General features: G+C 45.1%; 1 long non-coding RNA gene across 2 annotated transcripts in view; it reads left to right on the top strand.

Annotated features, from left to right (window-relative positions):
* LOC116903995 overlaps nucleotides 1-15,572 on the top strand; it is a 120,726-nt gene extending 105,154 nt beyond the window's left edge. The window contains exons 3-5 of one of the 2 annotated variants that reach the window (XR_004388323.1): nucleotides 5,576-5,676; nucleotides 13,950-14,021; nucleotides 15,353-15,572. This is a non-coding gene — a long non-coding RNA (uncharacterized LOC116903995). The remainder of the gene's footprint in view (nucleotides 1-5,575; nucleotides 5,677-13,949; nucleotides 14,022-15,352) is intronic. The other variant, XR_004388324.1, reaches the window with a different exon arrangement.
* Nucleotides 15,573-23,306: the final 7,734 nt, after the last annotated feature.

Raw genomic sequence — 23,306 nt, 5'->3', positions numbered from 1 at the left:
CCTCACAACGGGGTTGTGTCACTTTCCCGAGACGTGGCTTTGGCAATCTGTGAAGATGCACGGCTTTGGGAAGTGATAAGCTTGACGCTTGTTTATTTTTATTTCATATATACAAGCACGTTGCCTGTGTGAATTTGCGTACACTGTGCACGTGTGTGTCTGATGCCCTCAGAAACCAGAAGAGGGTGTTGAATCCACGGGAGTGGAGTTACAGACTGTTGTAAGCCAGCAAGTAGGTGCCGGGAACTGAGCCTGCCCCTTCCCAGCACCCACATGTTGCCATAGAAACATCTGCAACACCCGTATCAGGAGCTCGACCACCCCTGTCCTCCGTGGACGCCTGTGCTCCCCTGTACAGTGCTCCTGGCCCACATACATGCAAAACTTAAAGCTAATAAATTAAAAAGAAAATCAAGTTGCTAAAAATTTGGTTTAGAGTTTGTTAGACATTTTTTTTCCAAGATTGTTTTTAATCCTAAATGTAAATTCAGTGTTAGTTTAGGAACACAAAATTTTGTCTTGGGAAGAAGTTGGTTTCCTCAAAATTATTAATTATTGAGAATTATACTTTATTCAAATGAGTACATCTCCTGTCTCTTTTCCTTTTTAAAATTATAACTGGGGGGGTTGGGGTTTAGCTCAGTGGTAGAGCGCTTGCCTAGGAAGCGCAAGGCCCTGGGTTCGATTCCCAGCTCCGAAAAAAAGAACCAAAAAAAAAAAAAATTATAACTGGGGAGTAGCTGCTCAACTGTAAAACACATTTGACCTCTGTGGGCTGAGAAGAAACCGGCAAAGGTTTAGGGAAGATGCCTTAAATATCATGGCACAAACAGCACGACCAGAATGCTAACTTCTTTCCTAGAGCTACTACGTTCTAGACATCATTTACTTTCAGAACACGTATAAAGGAGCAACCGTCCCCGAGAATAACCTCGGAGAGAAAGGTGAAGAGGAAAAGGAGCAAGAGAAACCCAAATCTGTTTGTTGGTTTGTTTTCTCAAGCTCTTGCTTATTGTGAATGCATGAATGTTGCCACACCATTGCTTATGCATCTCCAGGGGCCCTCCTGGCCCACTGTATCCATGGATCCTGAATCCTCAGATCCAACCAACAACATTGACGATATTGGTGGTGACGGTGGCTGTGGGGGGTGGTGAGGAGGTGCTGCATAGATCCTGAATATTCGTGATTTTTTTTCTTATTATTCCTAGACAGTCTAGCATCGCAAAGTTATATACAATATTTATATGGTGTGAGGTGTTGCAGGGTATCTAAAGAGGATTTAAAATATGCAGGAAGATGTGTGCCCATGGCATGCCATTCTGTAGAACCGACTTGAGCATCCTCATGTTTTGGTGTCCCAGGGAGATACGGTAACTAACCCCATGTGGGAATTAGGGGACCTTGGTGCAGATCTGAAGCCTTGCTTCTCAGAAGCTGAAGGCGCTCCCTGGCCCAACTTATGTTCTAAGAAACTTATCTCTTTCTGATGATGTCCCTTAGGAGTGGGAAAAGGTGAACTCAGACGAGCTATGTCCTGTTTTACATTGTAAATCTATAGCTCTTTCCTTCAGTGACTAGCCGGCCATTCTTAAATCTCGCTCTTGTGTGCTGAGGAGTGTAACATCTCTGTCCCTGGAGATTACAAAGGAACTTTGCTCTTTGCCCAAAATACCTCTCTCTCCCAGAGCAGCTTCCTCTCCTCTGAGAAATGCTGTCATGTCAGGCTGCACTGCCCTTGAACCAGACAACTTTCTCTGCTTCTTTATCTGTCTAAATAAAGCTAACCTACATTTGCTGTCTAATTCATTCAGATGCTTGCCCGTGCTATTTAAAGTACCCCTCCAGGCCCCTGAGAAAAACAAGATGCTTTATCGCCTTTAAGGAACTTTAGGTTTGCCGGTCATTTAAGGGATTCAAGAATCTTAAGAATCCATTGAGCCTGCTCTGACTGGGACTTGAAGAACAAAGGAACGCTTCAGGTGTTTAGTTCCACACAGCATTCATTGACTTGTGCAGTGCTGGGATGAGTTGACAGAAAAAGGAGTTGAAATGTAAGCTTGTGTGTGTGTGTGTGTGTGTGTGTGTGTGTGTGTGTGTGTGTGTTCCAAGTTTCATGAAATCTAACTTTTCTGAAGATGAGTCTGTCATTTTTCACTGTGGTCTCTAATGACTGATTGGGCCACCATGGGTTTATTTATCCCTTTGGGAACAACTGTGAAAATTTAAAGACAGCTGTCATCTCAGCAAACTGAATTTGCGTATTTGGGTTGTTGCTACCTCTCCTTTTGGCCTTCATGGGCCATTTCGTTAGAGAACCCTGTCTCCTCCATGTCCCAGAAAAGCAAACGGTCCAGAGATCATTGCAGAACAGAATTCCACTGTGAATTTATAAAAGACTGGGCTCAGAGGCCTGGGATTTGCTGTTTGTTTCTTCAGATCCAGAATTTATGGGGTTTTTTTGGCTCGCCCGCCTCGCGGGAGGGTAAGCGGGTACAGTGCGCTTGTCTTAACCATCAGGGCCCCACCGCTCCCTTCAGCTCACGCTTGTTATCAGCATCCACTTCTTCAGCCAGGATGCTGTGACGTCCATTGCAGGGAGTGAGTCAGAAGCCACAAGCTAACAGGTCTATTCCTTTCCTCTGTCACCTAGGAAACCAACTCATCATCACAGGAAATGCAGGCCCGATGGGGAATGTGCCCAGATCAGGTTAGAGAGCTGGCGATGAGGTTTTCAAAGGAGGTCAAATAATAGTGTGCAGAATCTTGTTCTGAGGTGGGAAGTGGACCCAGCCTCAGAAGCGTGGGTGGGGCCTGTGGGGAGGACTAGCCAGCCGAAACAGCCAGAAGAATTAATCAGCTAAAAGCAAGCAAGATGTCTGTTTTGTAAGAACTTGTCCAAGGGTAAGCGATATATAGACATGGTCTCATGCCCCCAGCCAACAACCCTTTGGACTCAGTAGTCGAGGGTCTTTGAAGGTGGGTACACTTATACCACGTGTAAAATGAGAAGAAGAAATTGGTAATGCACCCAACTAGGCTTTCAGTGGTTGGAAGTAACCCCACTATGTGGTCATTATTCCTTGAGTTTAAAAAGTATGGGTGGTATATTTCCCCAGAACTACGTTTCCAGGAACCACAGCCCGATTTCTCCTGGGCTGAGTGACTGTTAGCTGGTGCTGTGTTTTTCTTGACTTTATACCAGTGGTCCATCGTCTCTGGTATATACCTCTGACTGATCCCAGTATCCAGACATCAGTGTGTATCAGCTGGATACGGCTAAGGAAAACTACCTGTTCTTTTTCGTGTTGTTTGCGAAGCTTGTTGTTTCTAGACAGGTTTACACTCCCATTGCTTTCTGGGCGAGAGATCCTACGTCAGAGCCCAAAGCATTCTCCCAGAATTTCCTGTTCTACACACAAAGGATTTCTGAGTGAGAGACAAACCTCAATCATCATGTGGCCCAGCCATCTCGTTTTTCGTACAAGAGAGGTGAAGTCTAAGCTTGCATAGTGAAGTGGTATGTAGATTGGTGGCAGGGGACCTCTTCCTGCAGTAGAGAGGAGATAGCAAGTTAGATGGGAAGCTCCAGGCTACATAGCTGCTTCTCAGGCTGTTAAAATCGGTGAGCTGCTTTGGTTAATGTATGGAGTCCTAATTGGGAGGGACAAGTGGTCCACCATGGTGGGTTAGTCCATTCCAAGAGTATGGTCCTCCACCGTGAGTACTAGTTAAACAGGGAACAGTGACAGCCCCATGTTTGTACAGGGGAGTGCAGATCGGTGATAAGAGTTCCAGTCGTGACAATCTTAGAAGAGTTGAAGGACCTTACACTACTTAGCCTGGAACCTAAAGGGTTTCTTATGGGAGAGGTAGGAGGAGGCATTGTCAGGCAGTTGAAGGGCTGACTTGAAGACAGCTTAGATTTATTCCGTATGCCTGGAAAGACAATGAAGAAAGAGGTGGCGGAGTTTAGCGCCGTATTAATAACGTTCTGAAATTTCAAGCCAGCGAAGTATGACGGCCTGATCAGAGGACAACAGAAAAGGCACTGGGGTCATAGCAAACTAACTGACTGGGTAGTAAAGTAAGCCACTGTCCCTGCAGGAGGTCCAGGATTCAGTCGCTCCTCCAAAAGGACTTGGAGGGTTTACTGAACACCTGCTAAATGCCACTTGCTCTTGGCACTAAGGATATGACCATGAATGGTAGTCACTTCCCACAAGGAGCTCACGGTCCAGTGGGAGTTCCTGTGAGATCCCAGATACCTAGAATGCTGAGAGACTCACACAGACAGAAGGACGGGCTACAGGTGCTCAGTGTTTGTTGTCTGTGTTAATGACGACAGGGCTAGCTGCTGCAATCTACCTAAGAAGTGATCTCATGGCTGAAGAATACGGGAAGGTTCTCTTACCATACAGCCTCCAAGATGTGTAGTACTCCTTCTAGTAGCAGTTCAAAGACCCCAGGCTTTCTCTCTTGTGACTCTGCCATCTTCAAATGTGCAGCCTACAGAGTCATTTCTAGGCATCCCCACGCTGCTGGCGAGTGAGGGAGAACACGGTGTATTGGGGTAATGGGCTTGGGCTGAACCAGGAAGTGGTTCTCATGTACTCTGCTCATATTTATCTCCCGCAATTTGGTCCTGTGTCCACACCCAGCCAAGAGGAAAGTTAAAACATAGCCTTGGTTTGGGAGTCACTCAGGGGTGGAGTGTGCACTCAAGGCTCTGGGACTGATCCCTAGCAGTGGCAGCAGCAGCAGCAGCTGCAGCAACACCCACACGACACACGGTGTGAGGTAAGGGGCACAATATATTCCCAGCAGAAGAGGAAGCAGGTTTTGGTGCCCGAGTGACAGATCCTTTACAGTAGCCAATTCTGAAATTCCCTGACTATGGTGACGTAATGAGCATAAGATTAAAGGGGAGGGCTGGGAATCTCCATTTTATTTATTTGTTTATTATTTAATATTATCTTCTTGGTTGACTAATGCAAGTCATGTCTTTGTGGTATACACCATATTTTGGTATATGTGTACATTGTAGAAAAGCTAAATTAGGCTACTTAACATTTATGTTCCCTCGCATAATTATATTTTTTCAGTGATGGGACAAGATTTTATAATGTTTTTATTGAGGGCAATGTCATCATGTCCCGTGTTTCTGTCGTATCTTCCCATGGGAGGTCTTCTACTCAGGATATATTCAGGGACATATGTTTTACTTTAATCTGTGATGGTATGGACTGACTATAGGGTCTAGCACATGGTAAAAAAAAAAAAAAATACTACCATGGAGCACCATTTCCAGCCCTGAGGATATCCTAGCAGGTTGGAAAAAGTGAGGTAGAAAACCGAACAGACTTCCTGTGTGAACGGGGATGCTGTGTGTTTGTATTTGCTTGCATGTAGGAAACAGGGGAATGGTATGTGAGAAACCATGGAGACTAGGGTGAGGGCAGAGGAAGGGAGGATGGCAGCATTACTGGGAATGGAGCCTCGTGCGTTCATTTAGATATCTTCTTCTTTTCTATTTATAAAACTGCATAATTAAAAATACCTCATTCTGTTGCAGGAGAGCGTTCCACTGACTGACCTCTTTTTGTTTTCAAATGAAGAGAAGCCAAGAATAGGACGGCCTAGGAAGGTGAGCTGCGTATAACTCGTCAGACTGAGGTAAAAATCATGTTGAATGTGGAGCCTTTCTTATTTTAACAAGTCTGTACTTGGCTAATTAGAGCTTTCAATAGAACGCAAAGAACGTTAGAGCGATGACCTGGCTTTATGTGGGATCATCTGAAAGATTCCGAGGGCTTTTCTATTAAACATCTCTGTTGGTTTTCATAACAGCCTTGTCTTAGCTTTCCTCCACTGTAACAAAATACCTAAGATAATTAACTTATATAGAGAGAAGGTTTATCTTGGCTTGTTGTTCCACTTTGCCGCAGTCTTGGAGCCTGTGGTGAGACAGCGCTCTGTGGTAGGAGTGAGAGACAGAGCGAAACTTTCCACCTCTCGTCTAGGAAGCAAATAGAGAGAAGGGTGAAGGTCTCATACTCCCTTCTGAGGGCACGCCCTTAGTGTTCTGTGGATGTCCCACTAGACCCTATCTGGCAAGTTCGCCACCTTATTTTAGCACTACCTTGGGACCAGCCTTTTTTTTTTTTTTTTTTTTTTTCGGAGCTGGGGACCGAACCTTGAGGCCTTGCGCCTAGGCAAGCGCCCTACCACTGAGCTTAATCCCCAACCCCCCCTCTTTTTTTTTTAATTTAACTGTTTATTGATTCTTTGTGAGATTCACATCATGCACCCCCATCCCAATCATCTCTCCATTCCTGTGTATCTATTCTCTGCCATTGCAACACTCCTAAAAGAAAAGAAACACTCCTAAAGAAAGAAAGAAAGAAGAGAGAGAGAGAGAGAGAGAGAGAGAGAGAGAGAGAGAAAGAAAGAAAGAACACAGTATAGAAAACATCTTTTTGTGGAAGATGTAATATGTGACAGTGTATCACACAGTATACCCCTCTGTCCACATACCTTTTCTTGGAAATGTTCATTGTGATGAGTCGTTGGCCTGGTTCCGGGACTCTGGCTTCTGCTGCGATCTTCACAAGGACTCCTCTGGGATATCTTGTTGTTGCCCTGTGTCATGGAGATCCTGGAGCTTTGAATGTACAGGACTGGCCTTGGGACCACTCTTAACAGTTTAGATATTTGGGAGTCAGTCAGTGTATAAACTAGAGCAATCCCTAGTAATGATTAAACCTAAAATTAATTTTTTGTTTGGTAAGATATTTTTACGGGCATGATATGAAATTGTCTACAAGTTCATGCTAGGCATATTAGCCAATCCCTTTTATTTCTGCACAGTCTCATCACTAGAAGAGCAGTGTAGCAAAGCTTAGTGCTCCATAGTGTTCCCCCATATATTTTCTTATTAAAACCTTCTATCAGCCATCAACAAAGTAACAAGACCCATGAAAAACTGGGGATGTAGGACTTTTGATATAGAAAGCATTCTTACCTATCACTAGTTGAAACAGATTTTTTTTTAAAGATCATACAAAGAGACTGTAATGTTAATCCAATAAATTTTTAGAAACATTTTTTTTAATTTGGTTTTTTTGAGACAGGATTTCTCTATGTAGCCCTGGCTATCCTAGAACTCGCTTTGTTGACCAGGCTGGCCTCGAACTCAGAGATCTGCCTGCGTCTGCCTCCTGGGTATTGGGATTAAAGGAACATGCTACCACTGCCCGGCTTAGAAACATTATTTTTTCTCCTCAAAATGGAAATAAAGGAAAAAACATCCCCCAATTAAAGGTACACGGGCCATTCAAACAGGAGCCTTGATCTGTTTCTGGGAAAGACATTAACTAGCACAATCTTAATGTGAATTTAGAAATCTATTAAGATGTTGAAAATAATCTGTAACTTCCTTCTGCTAATTATCATGATTAGAATGTATAGTGTATCGCAAATGACATTAATATAAGTATGCTTCTGAGTCTAGCAAAAGATGGGTCAATGTCACAGTAAGAAAATGGAGAGGAGCTGGGAGATGGCTTAGTCCGTAAAGAAGGTCCTATCTAAGCTTGATCCCACGTTTTTTGTTTTTTGTTTTTTTTTTTTGGTTCTTTTTTTTTTCGGAGTTGTGGACCGAACCCAGGGCCTTGCGCTTCCTAGGTAAGCGCTCTACCACTGAGCTAAATCCCCAGCCCCGATCCCTACGTTTTTAACTCCCATGTGGAGAAATTAGGTGCCGAGGCACGGACTTGTAAGCCCAGTGATGGAGAGGCAGAGACTGGAGGCATCTGGGGCCTTGCTGGCTACCAGCCTAGCCTAATTGGCGGGTCCCAGGACACGGCGAGAGAACCTGTCTCATAACTCAAGGTAGGACCACTCCTGAAGAATAGCACCCGAGACTGTCCTCTGACCTCCACCAGGACACGCACGTACACATGCACACGCACGTACACACACACACACACAGGGAATTATGTTCAAGAACTATGCAAAGAAGAAAGACATCGGGAGTTAGTAAAATATGCAGAGATATGTGTCTGTGCTTTAAAACCAGTGAAGTCTGAAAGGCTGTTAATAAGCAAAGCTGCCAAGAGTGATTTAAGGTCGGAAAACTAAGTTGGTTCCTTCAAAGCCTTAAGCCTAAGCTGTTCTCTGTCTTGCCAATCTATTCAACTGGGTCACTTCATTCAAAGGAGACCAGTTAATACAGACTGAGAATTGCGAAAGGCAGCCGCCGGGGAGCACTGCCAAGTGCCTTCCATTTTAGCAGCTCCCAGAAGAACTGGAAGGCTGTTTGCATCGAAGTAGCCTTGACCCTACAGAACCAACCCACTCAGCAAAGGTTTCAAGCATCTAGGAACTCACCTGGCTTCTAAAGGCTTGCAGTGGAATTCAGCCCTCACCTGAATTCGCATTCGGGGTCTAAGTATTTTGTGTTGATACTCGGCTCCTAAGGAGGCATTCGGATGAGTTTCCCCTCTTAAGATGGTTTTTTGCCTCTTTTTTTTTTTTTTGCAAATATTGTTTACTGCACAGGCCCACCAGTATATCCCAGTGTCTTCAGTCTCTCTTTCTTTCAGGATGAGCCAAATACTCCTGGTAGAGCCTAGCACGGCAGAGGCCCTGGGTTCGATCTCCAGTGTAGACGAATGAACCATTTCTTCTTACCCACGTGCAGCTTTGACGACTTTTCTCACACATCGAGCCCCAGTCTCTTTATTTTCATCAGAAGAAGCCGGCTCCTAGCAGCACACTCAGCACTCTCCAGTGCTTCCATAATTATCAGACAGATGGGGTTATAATGTTATAAAACAGCCAGCACTAAATACAGGCAACATGATGGTGACAGAAAAGTAGTTAGCCAAGGCTGAAATTAACAACAGCCAACCAACACTGTTGCTCTCTACTGGGGCCAGGGACACTGAAATTCTATGGCTGCTCCCCCAACCCCCCATTTTTTGAAAGGTGACAGGTTGCCAAGCTGCCAAGAACTCCTGTCTTTGCTCATACTGCTCTGCTGAAGTACATTTGAGACATCAACCATCAAATTACACATAAATATGTAATCAACTAAAGTTATTTTTAGCTAGCTCAGTGGGTTTACATTGACGGAATGGGCTGAGGCTGCCGGTTTGATCCTTTGCCACTAATTTGACACATGAAGGAAATTCATCACCTAATTGTCTGTCCCTACACTTGCCCTGGTCACAAACGTGTGATCTTCCGGTGACCTGGCTATACTGTGGAGGGGACAGGCATATCATTCCAGGTACAACCGTCATAAGGCAATGCAAGTGTCAACCTTCATAAGAACGAGTGGCCTTGGAATCTTCCATCTCAAACCTCAATTAGCCATTCAGAAAAGAGAATATGCCTTAGTCATATGTTCAGAACCATTTCTAATATATTTATAAGCGCAGGTTGGATCACAATGTTCTCAAATGTAGAATACTTCTTAAAAAAAAAAAAAAAAAGGCTCCCCCCCCCCCTGCTAATGGAGAATACTAGAAAACTAGAGGATGGGTCCTGATTCCACTCACTGCCTGGAACCCGAGGACAATCAATTCCTGCTGAGTTTGTGCCCTGAGATTTGCCAGCCTGCAAGCAGGTCTGTGTAGCTGGAGGATACCACACAGCTCTCCAAGCACAGGAGGAGATTCACAACCCAACCTCTGGGGAGAAGAAGGGGAGGGGAGAAGGAGAGGGGAGGGGGAGAGAGAGAAGGAAATCAAGCAAGCAGGAAAGAAAGAAAGGAAGGAAGGGAGGAAGGAAGGGAGGGAGGGAGGGAGGGAGAGAGAGAGGGAAGAAGGAAGGAAGAAAGGAAGGAAGGAAGGAAGGAAAGGAAAGAAAGAAAGGAAAGAAAGAACCAGCCCCTATCTCCCTCTGTCTCAGGATCTCCTTCCCCTCCCAAGCCCCAAGCAGTTCTGGGGGGAAAGAAAACCAACCTAAAACATCATGTCCCTGCCTCCTAAGCTCTGGTTTTCAGGGCTCCTTTGAGGCCTGCCCCCCACTGCTTCCCTCTCCCTGGCGAGCCTTGTTCGCCCTGTTCATCTGAGTCAGCCTGTGAGTCATCTCACTCATTAGTGGAACGAACGCCTCTCTATCCCCTGAATCTCTTTGTTTCCTTGCATCTAACTGGTTTTCTGGCAGCCCCCAAATCCAAAGACAACCTTGAAGCTGGAGGGTGGCTTGCTACCAAGATGGTCTGCTCAGTGGAGAGACTGGCAGAGGGCCTGCAGAATTAGGATGGAGATGCTGGTGTACGCCCCGTGGCTCAGAAGGGTGTCAGTGACCAGCACCCATCCCCTATCCATCTGTAGGACCGCGCAAGGATTATTGGAACTCGGTGCCCCTCCATCCCTGCCCCCTACTTCTTTCTCTTTTAGACAAGAGTCTCATTATACAGCTCTGGCTGCTCCAGAACTTGCTGTATAGATCAGGCTGGCCTCAAACTCACAGAGATATGCTTGCCTCTGCCTGCCAAGCACTAGGTTGAAGGGAGAGCAAACCACACCCAGCTATCCTTCCTTTCTCTTTCTAGTCTTTTCATCCTCTCCTCCCAATCCCCGGCCCCCTCTCTCTCTCTCACACACGCACGCACGCACATATATCCACACCTTTGGATGATACCAGGGGAAAGCTTATGGACTGTTTTAGTGATAGGAAACGGGCAGTAGGTGTTCTTGGATCATGTGCTATCCTTTCTCTAGTTCCTGCAGACACGCGTGTCTTTCCATCACAGCTCTCCTGATATTACACCCCACACTGCTTTCCCTCCTGCGGGGGTGGACAGGAAAGGGTGCATGAGAGACAGGGTCATCCCAGTTGATGCCTCCTGGGTCTATCCAGACGCCCAGTGAAAGGATGCTAATAAGAACTCTAAATTCACTTGTGGGAACAGCAGCACCATGGCACCTTTATTAATTCATTAATCTTAGAGCCCTTTGTAAAGTGGAGAACATTCGACTTGGCTGAGTGTGACACTTTTCATTAAATCCAGCAATTTAGTTTCGAAGGGCTCCTTAGAGACCACCTGCGCGAGCCGTCCTGTCGGCTGTGGCAGAGCACCTGTGTGGAGAGAGTGTGGCAGAGGCTGCCCCAGGACTGCACTGTAAGGTCTGTGCGTGCAGTCACCTCGTGGGGCTGGCTGAGGTGCAGACTCCAGTTCAAGAGGCCCGATGGAAGGCTGTCCTCTGCACATCTGTAAGTTCCTCGGAGGTCCCACTGGCCCAGGGATCACACGTGGGATACCAGGACTTCAGCGGCTCTGCGGAAAGCAGAGCAAGGCTTACTCTGTCCCTGAGAAACAACCTGTAGCTTCGGGACACTGCCCTCCACATTCCTCCTCCTCAGCTGAGGACAAGGCCCAGACAATGCAGGACTGTTCCTTCTGATGCCACCCGCTCTCTCCTATCTCCACTCCCGGTCGGGGGTGTTAACATTGGAAGATTTAGGTTTGGGATTAGTACAGGAAAAGGGCTTCACAGATTTTTCAGCCTTGACTGTGAGATCTCATCTAGCTCGAATTACCAGGAAGCTTAGAACTCGCTTAGGCAGAACTCGAATAACAATAAACTGTTTCTTTGATTGTTACAGGGATCTCTGTTTATTATTTGGAAGGCCCATCTTTTGCTTATTTTTCTACTGTTTTTCTTTTGCCTTTTAATTATTAACTTATTTAATTACTAACTTAGGATAGCCCTTTGTTACAATAATCAGGAGAATAAAGTTCTCTCCCCACTTTTTATTTTACTTTATTAATCTTGGAGTTTAGAACCTTAGCTTGTAGGCAGACATTAATTTTCTTGCTGATTTAGTCAGGCATGGTGACACACACACACACACACACACACACACACACACACACACACACACAGCTGCTGTGTTCAGGAAGCTGAGTCAGGAGAGCGATGTATAACTTGAGGCTACCCTGAGCTATCCAGTGAATTCTGGGCTTGCCTGGACTACAGGGTGAACTCCTGTCTCTCTTCGTTACTGATCTGAGCCAGCCCCCTGTGTGGCACAGTCCCACCTCTGTGCTGCAAGCGAAGATGGCTGCATATCTCGGGAACTGTCAGGTGTGAAGAGAAAGTACCTGGGGGGCAAATGCAAACACAGGCTCTGCTAAGTTTGCTCTCAGAGCTTCTATTTAGCCAATAGCTTTAGTGAGCCTCACGCAAGGCCCAGGTGACAGCTGTTGACGACTTCCAGCTTTGTTTTGTTCCACGCTTAGCTTGGTTTTGGCATAGAAGCAAACACACATTTATTGGGCATTTGCAAGGGCTCTCTGTTGTGTCCTCGGTTCTGGTTGTGATTCCGAGAATCATAGGGTAGAGTTAGAGGCTGCCCATTAAGAGCTTCCTCTGGGCGCTGGAGAGAGGGCTCAGTGGTTAAGAGCACAGACTGCTCTTCCAGAGGTTCTGAGTTCAATTCCCAGCAACCACATGGTGGCTTACGCCCATCTGTAATGGGATCTGATGCCCTCCTCTGGTGTGTCTGAGGACAGCTACAGTGTACTCATATACATGAAAAATAAATAAATAAATCTAAAAAAAGAGCTTCCTCTGTAGAGGAGCCGGAGGTGCCATCCTTTGGCCCCCTCCTCCACCTCGCACTAAGCGGTCAATGGATGCTCTCTTCTCCCATTCCCCAACTCCTAAGGATCTCAGTGTAAAACCCTCATAGCACCAAGGCGAGAATGACTGGGCAGCTCCTTCTCATTGGTCTCTTAGGTCTGTTGGAGCAAGGCTTGTTAAAGTTCACACACGCCCACACGCACACACACGCGCGCACACACACACACACCTTTTTCAGTGCTAGAGATTGAACCTGGAGCCTCGTCCCTGTTAGGGAAACTATCACTGACCACATTCCCACCCCATTTTTTTACTTTTTGGGTGTTTTTCTGGCTGTGTGTATGTGCACATATATACATAGGTATGGATATGTGTGCACATGAGAAGAGCAGAGGCTGATGGGAGGTGTCTTCCTCTATCTCTCCCCACCTAATTCATTCTCTCACTGAATCTGGAGCTCGATGATTTGGCTAGACTGGCTGACCAGCAGAACCCAGGGGTCCTCCTGTCTCAGCGCTCCCACTGTTGCGATCATAGGCACGCATCGCTGAACCTGGCTTTTTCCGTGGGTGCTAGGAATCCAAACCCAGACTTGGTGTTAAAGAGGCAAGACATAAGGGGCCATCTCTTCATTTTGAAACAATATCACTGAGTTGCTAAAGATAGCTTTCAACTCTCTCTACAGCAGAGGCTGACTTTGAACTAGCCACCGTCCTGCCTCAGCCTCCCAAGTAACTGATTCCAGACTTGACATCAGGCCTGGCTCTGTTTTATGGTACAATCTGTAAGAGTAGTTGTATTGTCATTCAGACTGGCCAGTCTTTGTATCTACTTCACCAAATATTTTGTATCATTCCCCCATCTATGGTGTTTAATGCATTTATGTCATCTCCACTACTGCTGGGGGGTGGGAAATACAATAAAATTTAATAGTAAAATGAAAATATCTAAAGTTTTGTTTTGTTTTGTTTGGTCTCTGATGGGTTTGGGGTTTTGATAGAATCAAAGTAAGAAACATCTAATGGAAAAATTGATCAACTATCCAGGTAGAGATGTACCCTACCCTTCCTGGTACCCCTGTTCTTCCTTTTTTTTTTTTTTCTCTCACATAGCTGCCTTTATAGGTCCTGCCACTGAGTGGATGTAAAACGAACAAGTCAATATTATCGAATCCCGTGCCTTTGCCAAGCACTGTGCTAAGTGCCTTCACATGCATTTTCTCATTTAATGGTTCCTTTGCTTACTTACTGCAGTGGGGAAAGTGGAGCTGGGCCATTGGTTGCTCCCCCCCTCCCTGTCTGAGCTAGCCTTCTGCTCACCCTGGAACAAAATCTATTCTTTCTGCAGCTCATCCTCGTCTATGGCCAAAAGTTGGTTTCTCGTTTCTAGAAGATGAAAGATGTGATGATTTAGGAAAAAGTGAGTAGATGGGGGCCCAAGGCTATATGCTACCTCACACCACACCCTGTGCCCTTGTGGGTGGGCCCCTGCCTCTAGTGAAAGGCCTCTCTCAACTTCTGGCTTCTCTCCTAGATCAGCTATCATATTCTGTGGGACAAGGGTCCACGTTCATTCACCCACTCCCTTTGATTGATATCCGAGCATATGTTATTTACCACAACCACTAACCCCAAGCCCCCTGACACAACAAGACAATCCTGTCTCCTGGAAACACTTGGCATGTCTTAGCCATCCCTGAGACAGCTGGCTGTTTCTCCTCGGACTATGATTCAGATCCTGGATTCCCCTAGGAAAGGGTTGCCTGGGTGAAATTGTACCACCAGCAAGAAAGGAATCTTCCAGGACTGCAGGGGAGAGTCCACCTCCATATCTCACCCATAGGAATGGCCTTCCAGCTGCTGGCATAGCCACATGGGCTCAGTCCCACGGCTGGTTGGTGCAAACCTCCTGGGTGGCTTACAAAAAAAGGGAGGCAACCCGGGCTAGGCAAAGGTGAGCAGAGGCAGTGGCCCATATACAAAAGTATTCCCAAACAGTGGCCAGCAGCCTGTGTTGCCATGCCTGGCATGTGACGAAGTTATAGCTGGACTAGGCTGGATGAGCTTAGATACCAAGCCAAATAAGACCCTGAGGCAGGACCTGTTTACCATCAGTGTGTGGTGATATTTCTTTTCTTTTTTTTTTTTTTTTTTTTCTTTTTTTTGGAGCTGGGGACCCAACCCAGGGCCTTGCACTTCCTAGCCAAGCGCTCTACCACTGAGCTAAATCCCCAACCCCGATATTTCTATTCCAAAGGTTTCACCCATTCTCTCCTTTGTGCAGTAGGCATCTGAGTAACTGTGGTGGGCACTGGGCTAGAGGTAGGCACACATCTTGCAAGGTGAAGGTAATTAGGAAACTGTGGGAGAGACACTTAAAACATAAACAAACAAACAAACCTGGAAATTGTAGAAATAAGAGCATAGCCTCCCAAAAATGTGCCAGAAGTTGTACAAAAGGGTGGTAAGGTGATTACTTTTGACAACTCTACACAATGTACTACATCTGGAAGGGAGTCTTTTTTTTTCCCACAGAGCAGAGGACCGAACCGAAGGCCTTGCACTTGCTAGGCAAGCTCTCTACCACTGAGCTAAATCCAGAACCCCTGGAAGGGAGTCTTAATGAGAGATTCCCTAGCCCAGTGTGGTGGTTTGGATGGGAATGTCCCCCATAGGCTCAGACGCTGGTCGGGAGGTTCTGGAGACGTGGTTTGTGTGTCCTGGAGTATAACTTACTCATGTCATTTCCAGGCCATTCTCTCTGCTTACTGCTTGCTGTTTGAGATGTGCGTCTTCACACATCCCTACCGACGTATCTGACCGATGCTGCCAAGATTACCTGATGGGATGGACACTAATACCTCTACAACCAGAAGCCCAAGTAAACTCTTCTATAAGTTGAATTAATTACGCTTTTTTTTAAAAAAGAAATCTTTATTTTATGTGCATTGATGTTTCGCCTACATGTATGCCTGTGGAAGAGTGTCAGTCCTTAGGATCGTGGCTATCGATAGTTGTGAGCCACCATGTGGGTGCTGGGAATTGAACCCGGGTCCTTTAGAAGAGCAGCCAGTGCTCTTAACCACTGGACCATTCCTCTGTATCCCCATCATGGTGCTTTAATTACAGCAAAAGAAAACTAACAAACATAACCAGGTTAGTCAGCGGGCACACTGATGACAGATTTTCCTAAGGGCAATCATTAGTGGGAGGGCCTACCCTGGATGGGACAGCACTCTTCCGTGGGTTTGGGTCTTGGACAGAATAAACGTAGAGAGGGAGTTGAGCACAAGCAAGCAAGCATGGTCCATTCTTTCTCTGCTCTTGGCTGTGGATGTAATGTGTCTAGCTGCTTCAAGTTTCTGCCTTGCATCCCCTGCAATGATAGACTATAACCTGGAGTTGTGAGCTAAAACAAAACAAAACAAAACCCATTTTCTCTCTGTATGTTGCTTTTTGGTCAAAGTATTTTATCCCAGTAACAGAAAAGAAATGAGGACCGGCAAGAAGAGGACATACCATAGAGCCAGGAGCAGGATGTAGTACCAAGTTGTAGAGGCCAGGGAGGAATATAGGCGCAGAGCAGCTGCAGTCAGAATGTGCAGGGAGAAGGGTGAGAGAGGATGTATCTAGGAGGTGAGCTGGCTCAAACAATAACAGCATGGTCTTGCTATCTGAAGTTTACCTTCGGATAGAGGGAGCCACTAACTGTCTTAGTATGAAGGAAGGACACTGGGTGATTTTTGCGCTTGTGCATGCGTGCGTGCGTGCGTGTCCCTCCTCTAGAGACTGAGCTTTGCACATATATCACACGGCTTCAGTCCCAGTCCCATGTTTTGGTTTCAATCAAATTTTATACAAATGTTTAATGAAAAAAATTATGAGTTTATTCTTTTATTTCTCATTAATAATACTTTTGGGTTTTTATTTAGTAAATTCTGAAACAAGATGAGTATTTCAAAAAAGAAATCAGCTTCACCCTGACTCTGACTTTTCCTCCAGACGTAATCAGAATCCTAGAGGAAGTCACAAGTTAAAGTTAGGACTCTGTTTATAGTCAGTTCTGTTCCTATAACATCCAACATACAGTGTCCAGCTCAAGTACAAAACATTCTAGAATTAATGGAGAACCCAAGTTGTGTCCCTTCTGCATGGCATTATATGGGAATTAATATACACAAGAGAAAAAAAACCTGATAGATGTAATCAAGTTCAGACATTTTGGTTCTGATATCTTATTTTTAACTTATTTTAATTGGCATGTAATACTTGCTTGTATTTGTAGGGTAGCGTGTGATGATTCAATCCATACATGCAACGTGCGTACATCAAGCCAGCAGGATTGGCCTTTCTGTCTTATTGGGCATCTGTCATGCCTCTGTGTCTGGAGCCTGCAAAGGCCTCTCTTCTAGCTCTTTGTAGATGTGGAGTAAGTTGTGGAAACCATATACATCATGTTATGTTATCGTTGCTTTCTGACTGGTGTCTGTTATTCAGTCTCCCTCTGTCCCACATCTCCTACCTCCAAAGCCTCTTTCTACGACATGCAATTATGTTATGTTTTCAGGAAGTGATTGTACGGGGGAGAATGGGTGCACAGTAGTACTGGGGCCAGTGTGGAGGATATTGCAGTACCTAGAAAAGGAAATGATGTCGATCCAAGCTTGCAGCAGGGATGCAGAGACGAGGGTCTGAGAGGCACAAAGCCGGTGCTCCAGGTAGGGCCAGAGATGTTCTGATGCTCCAGGTTTTGGTGGGCAGGGGTGGGGGGGTAATGGGCAAGGAAGGAAGACCTGTTGGGCAGAGCCGAGGGCAGAAACCCTTCCATTCCCCTGAGGACTTCCTGGGTGTCACTGGAGCTGGGGACTTTGCTGTGCAATGCAAAGGAGGTTTCATGATGAAGTCAGACCCTGGCAGCTAGAGAGGATGGGGCTCTTAACACCTGCCAGACTGTTAAGACCGAATCCGTGTGGAACCTAGGCTGCAAATGAGAGGTCTTCAGTACCTGCAGCCAAGCAAGGCCTGACAAGCTGTTTCCATGGAGACACAGAGCTGTGTGCAGGCGTAGGCGGGTTGATCCATTCCAGAGCCTTGGGTCACAAGGCTGTAGCGAGCTAACAGGAAGAAGGTGTTATCGATCAGGAAAGGATGTACAAAGTATTGGCAGCTAATTGAGGTTGTGTTGTCATAATTCTGGATTAAGTTTAACAAATCAGGGTCCTGTTAGCCCCCACTTAGCAAGAGCACAAGGAAGCAGACACCAATTCAGGCTAACTCTGAATGTGCAGACACCCAGCCCAAGCCACTCTGTACCCTTGAGCTCTTAAGTAGCTACATATCTCTTCCAACTGTCGGAGACACAGACAGCAACCGGGGAGCTAATCTTTTTTTCATTTGTCATAGGAATGGCAGAAATATTCAGGAAACCTAAGCCCGGCTCTTGAAAAAAAAATTCAGATGCTGGCAGAGCCCCAAACTGGATATTGGGAAGCATTTTGAGAACTACTGTTCACAGAGAGCACGGAGAGAAGCTTCCAGCACCTCGGAGGCGGAGGTCAGGTGATTAGCGATTCATTTCTCGCTGCAGCCACGTGAGACTCTATCTCAAGGCAAACACTAGCAAAGAGGAAGCACCCACATCAGTGGTGTGTGTGTGCGTGCGTGCGTGCGTGTGTGTGTGTGTGTGTGTGTGTGTGTGTGTGTGTGTGTGTGTGTGTGTGTGTTAAAACAGACATAGCAGGAAGTTTACCTTTGGATATTTTTTGGTTTTTGGTTTGTTTATTTCTTAAGACAGGGTTTCTCTGTGCATCACTCTGTAGATCAGGCTGGCCTCAAAAAAAAAAAAAAAAAAAGATCTGCCTTCGTTTGCTTACAAAGTGCAGGGATTTAAGGTGTGTATCATCACTGGACATTTTTAAGTGTATAATTTAATGGCATAAAGTACACCCATGATCTTGGACTGGGGGTGTAGGTCATTGGTATAGCTCATGCTTAGAATACACCAGCGGTGGGGTCCAAGTAGCCCAGTGTTTCAAAAGTATGCTTACAACTTTGTGCATCCCTCACTACTGTCTACATTTTATTTTGGTTAAGTAACAACTCCCCATTGGATTATACATCAGTTCATTTTATGTTATTATAACAAAATACCGGAGGCAGGACACTCTGTGTTATTTAGCTCAGGGGTCTAGTCATTCAAGAGCATGATGCTGGCATTTCCTTAGTGTGTTGGACTTCATGGTAGATGGCCTCACAGTGGCGGATGTGCATGTAGAGGAGATCACATGGCAAGATGGGATTCAGTAAAGCAGCATCAACCTGCTTATATGGGAAAAGTCCCCACACTCTGGTTATTTGTCACTAGGCCCTACCACCTTATCACTGCCACACTGGGGACCAAGCCTCCAGTACATGAATGATCGTATGGGGGGACAACAGACTATATAACATGCCCTAAAGATATTGAACAGTGTGGTCATGCTACAGAGTGCTCATCTGCTGGCAGAATGATGGTTAGCGCGACGGTTAATCTTAACCCTCAGCTTGGGATTTAGAATCAGGATGGCTTGCCTGTGAGAGTTATCTAGCTCAGCTTTATTGAGAGGGGAGGATTCACCCTCAAGGCAGATGATACCACCTCATGGGCTGGGATCATCTGAGACTGAACACAGGCATCCTTCTGTCTCTGCGTTCTGACTGTGGATGCTGTGTGACCCCCACCTCAAGCACCTGCTGCTGTCCCTTCCTGTCATTGTAGACTGTGTCCTTTAGAACTGTAAGCCCTTCCTTCCTTAAGTTGCCTTTGTCAACATTTTGTCACAGTAGTGAGGCAACTAATACAGTCAGGCCACTGCGGGTAAGAAAACCAGATTAAGCTTGTTTTGGTCAGTTGCTATTAATTCGGACATGGAGGTAACAGGTGTTGGCATAAAGGTCCCTGTATAGTGGGGTGAACTTGATAAACCTGATCTCTGGGAGGAGATTGATTTTAACTCGTTAAACTGATGAAATCGACTCCTTTTCATCTGCAAGGTATTTGAATGGCTGTGAGCAAAGCTAAGAAGTCAGTATAAATCATGTCAGGGCCACACGGTCTTTACAGAAATCTTGTTAAAGGAAAACTTAGTTCCAGAATTTATGGGACATAATCATGGGAGGAACTAACTAGGAACCAGTTTCAGTTTAAGTGACAAAAAATGTTAGTGCTTGAGAGAGATGACACATTATTTTTATATTTTAAATTTATTCTTCGAGAATTTCATACATATATACAATGTGTTTTGAACCTATCCATCCCAGAACCCCCCTCCAAATATCCTCAGGGCTTCCCAACATTTCCTCCTGCTGACTAAACATCCTCTCTTGCTTTCTTAATGACCCACTGAGTCGAGTTACTGTTGCTGTTACACGTCTACATATGAAGACCAGAACAGAGCGGACTATGTATCTTATCTTATCTTGTAGGAAAATTGACAATTGCACTAAGTAATCTATGTTTACCAGTTCAATTTGGGTATTTCATAATGTGTATATATTACAAAGATTATATTCTACATAATAAATATTTGTAGTTATTGCTATTAAATATATTTTACCTTACATTTTTGATAATCTCATAAACAAGTGCTGAGTCTACATCATTTCCACCCCTTTCTCTCACCTCCAATGCCTCCTATGCCTTCCACTCTCTCTCAAATTCATGACCTATTCTTATTTATTATGTATATGTAACTATATATTATATACGCACATTATACAGATTTATAAGACTTCCTGAGCCCAAGCAGTGTTGTTCATATATACATGTGTTTTAGACTGACTACTTGGAATGGATAACCTATCAGGTGATGAGACATTATTTAAATGTAGAACAATAGATACTAATAGACAACCAAAATTTCCTAACTTTTCACAAATTAAAACCTCATGGGTCTGTGGCTTTGCTTATTTATCCAACAACAAGACCAATGTGTTTAATGATGTTTGTGTCCTATTCCTGCTGCTGTGGTAAAACACCCTGACAAAAGCAACTTAAGGGACAAGGGGCCTATTTTGGCTCACCGTTCAGGTGTACAGTCCATCATGGTGGGCAAGTCAAGACAGCAGGAGCTTGACACAGTTGGTTCTATCCTATTATCAATTAGAAGTAGACATTCGTGAATGCTTGTACTCAGTTTCATTTCCTTATTTCCTTCATTCCAGAGCCCAGCCTAGGGAACAGTACTACCCACGGTGGTCGGGTCTTCTCTCCTCAATTGATCTAATCAACAGTGCCTCCCACAGCATGCCCAGAAGCCCATCTTCCAGGTGATTCTCAATCTCTGCAAGCTGACACAATTACGTGACACAATACTAACCGTCACAATCATGTAGGCCAAGGCCCAGTCTGTAGTTTATAGACTAAGTAGCAGGAGCTACTTTGATCCCTAAAATTCAAGCAGACACCTCAAGGATACATGGTGCTAATAACAAAGTAGAAGGAGGAAGAAGGAACAGGGTTAATTCGATGAAAACCGGTCTACTGTAAAAATCCAATCTAAGTCTCATACCATGTTTTGGGCAACTTAGTGAGAAATACTGTAATAAACCATTCCTAAGAGCTTGAGTTGAAGGGGTCTGGCTGCCCTGTGTGCCATCACTCGAAAAACCAGGGAGAAATTTAGGAATTCGTAGGTCCTCTGGTTTGTTTTGATCAGTTTCTGTGGTGTTCTGTGCAGTCCTCAAAGCCTGTTCATTTGGTTGAGGATGTCAAGCAGTACTTTGTCTCCAAATCCACCTCCATTTATCAGAGCCTGAACCCTGGAGGGAAGCTTGGGAAGACATTATTAGCAGTCAAGACAATGTTGATAGCTATTAAGATCCTATTAGAAGGCAATTTCCAGAGTGATGCTGTGAGGAGCTGTACAGTCCCCTGTCAACAAAACATCCATATTGTGAAAACAATCGTTCAGAGTCTCTGGAAAGTTTCCTAAGGGTGCATGGCAAATAATCATTTATTTAAGAACATCTACTAGAGTTCAGCAAGAGAGAGAGTTTATGGCATCTAAACCACAAGCTTCTCCCTCACTTCCTATCCCCCTGTCCAACCTAGGTTATTGGGATAGGAGCTCTAACCTGCCCAGGGAGTCAGACCTTGTCAATCAAAGTCTACAGTATCTCATTCTCAACACATCCTTGCTATGGGTACTAAATCCCACCCTGTTCTCCAAAAAGTGCAGCCAAGAGGTGGAGGGCTTCATCCCTGACTAAGCCTCCGCTTAGGTAAGTAGTCTCAGAAAACTGGGGATCGGTTGCATCCACACGACATTGCATGGGATTATTGGGTCTCCACAGAGGAAAATGAAAACCAAAATGAGGGGTTTCTATTCCCACCCAGTGCTCTTTTTGTAGAGCAGGGCCATCGGTCCAAGAGAAGTGGGAAATGGACAGCATGTGCCCAGGTCCCATGGGAGAGTCCTAGAGACTTCGTGTAAGGAAAGGGGCAGGTTATAAGAACAGAGAGCACTGATGAATGGAAGCTAACCGTGTTTGAAGAGGGCGTGGAGAAGTTCACTCTGAGGTCAGTTCTTACGAACAATCAAGATTTAGGTAATGAGCAAAAGGAGGGAGGTGGTGGCTCCACAAACTTTAGGTTGGTCGGTTTACTAGAGAAAAGTAGGGTAAGAGAGAGCCGGGAAGAGCCTTCTGGGCTCAGGACAAATCTTGAAGACTGACTTCAAAAATGACTACAAAGTGAGTCAAAGTGTGGAGTAATTTATGCTCCAGAGCATTGTGGGAAAGAACAGTGCAATTAGATGGTAAGGTGTGGAGCCTAACAGCTAGGGATCATATCACTAGAGGCAGAAACATGAAAGGAAAGGGACATGGGAGGAGGGAAGGATGGACAGACAGACGCAGTCAGGTTTCCTGAAAGCTTACCGTGGAGCGACCACATGTGACTGAATATATGCCTTCTGAGAGTAACGCCATGGGAACAATTGCTTCTCCTCACCAAAAGAATTCAGGCATTTCACCAAAGAAATGAGTGATACTAAGCTTTACCTCAAGAGAGTCAGTAGTCAGCCTTGGTATGAAAATACTATTGAAAACCAGAAAGTGTATGTCTCACATACAGGGAAGTAACAGGAGTCAGTGGTAACTGCTTAGAAGGTGATGAGGTGGTGCAGATGTTGAACTTAGATGACGTCTTCAAGGTAGATGTTGTTTGTATGTTCAAAGACCAAAGAAAACTGTGCTTACAGAAGGGAGAGCATAAAGACAATGTCTCACTTAAAGAGGAATCGTCAGTGTAAATGTAGAGACAGAAATGACTTTAAAATAGGAATTATAGAATTGGAAAGTACAGCAAAGGAAAAGGGAAGTGCCCTAGATGGGCTCAGTGGCAGATTTGCTCCAGAAAAACCAACAGCAGATTTGTTTGTTTGTTTGTTTGTTTGTTTGTTTGTTTGTTTGAAACTGACTCTCACTATGTAGTCTTGGGTGTAGACTTCTCACTTTGTAGACCAGGCTGTCCTTGAACTCAGAGAGATCCATCTGTGTCTACTTCCTGAGTTCTAGGGTTAAAGGGGAGTGTGCCACAGTACCCAGAAATTCAGCAGATTTGAGAATAGAGATTCCTTGATCTCAAGATCAGAGGGAAAGAATGAAGAAGTAGGAAGAGGAGCCTTGGACAGATGTGGAATTACTTAAGAAACACAATGCCTGC

This window comes from Rattus rattus, chromosome 6, assembly GCF_011064425.1.
Source record: "Rattus rattus isolate New Zealand chromosome 6, Rrattus_CSIRO_v1, whole genome shotgun sequence".
NCBI lineage: Eukaryota > Metazoa > Chordata > Mammalia > Rodentia > Muridae > Rattus > Rattus rattus.
The sequence above is the reverse complement of the archived record's forward strand: the minus strand, read 5'-3'. Positions and strand labels throughout refer to the sequence as shown.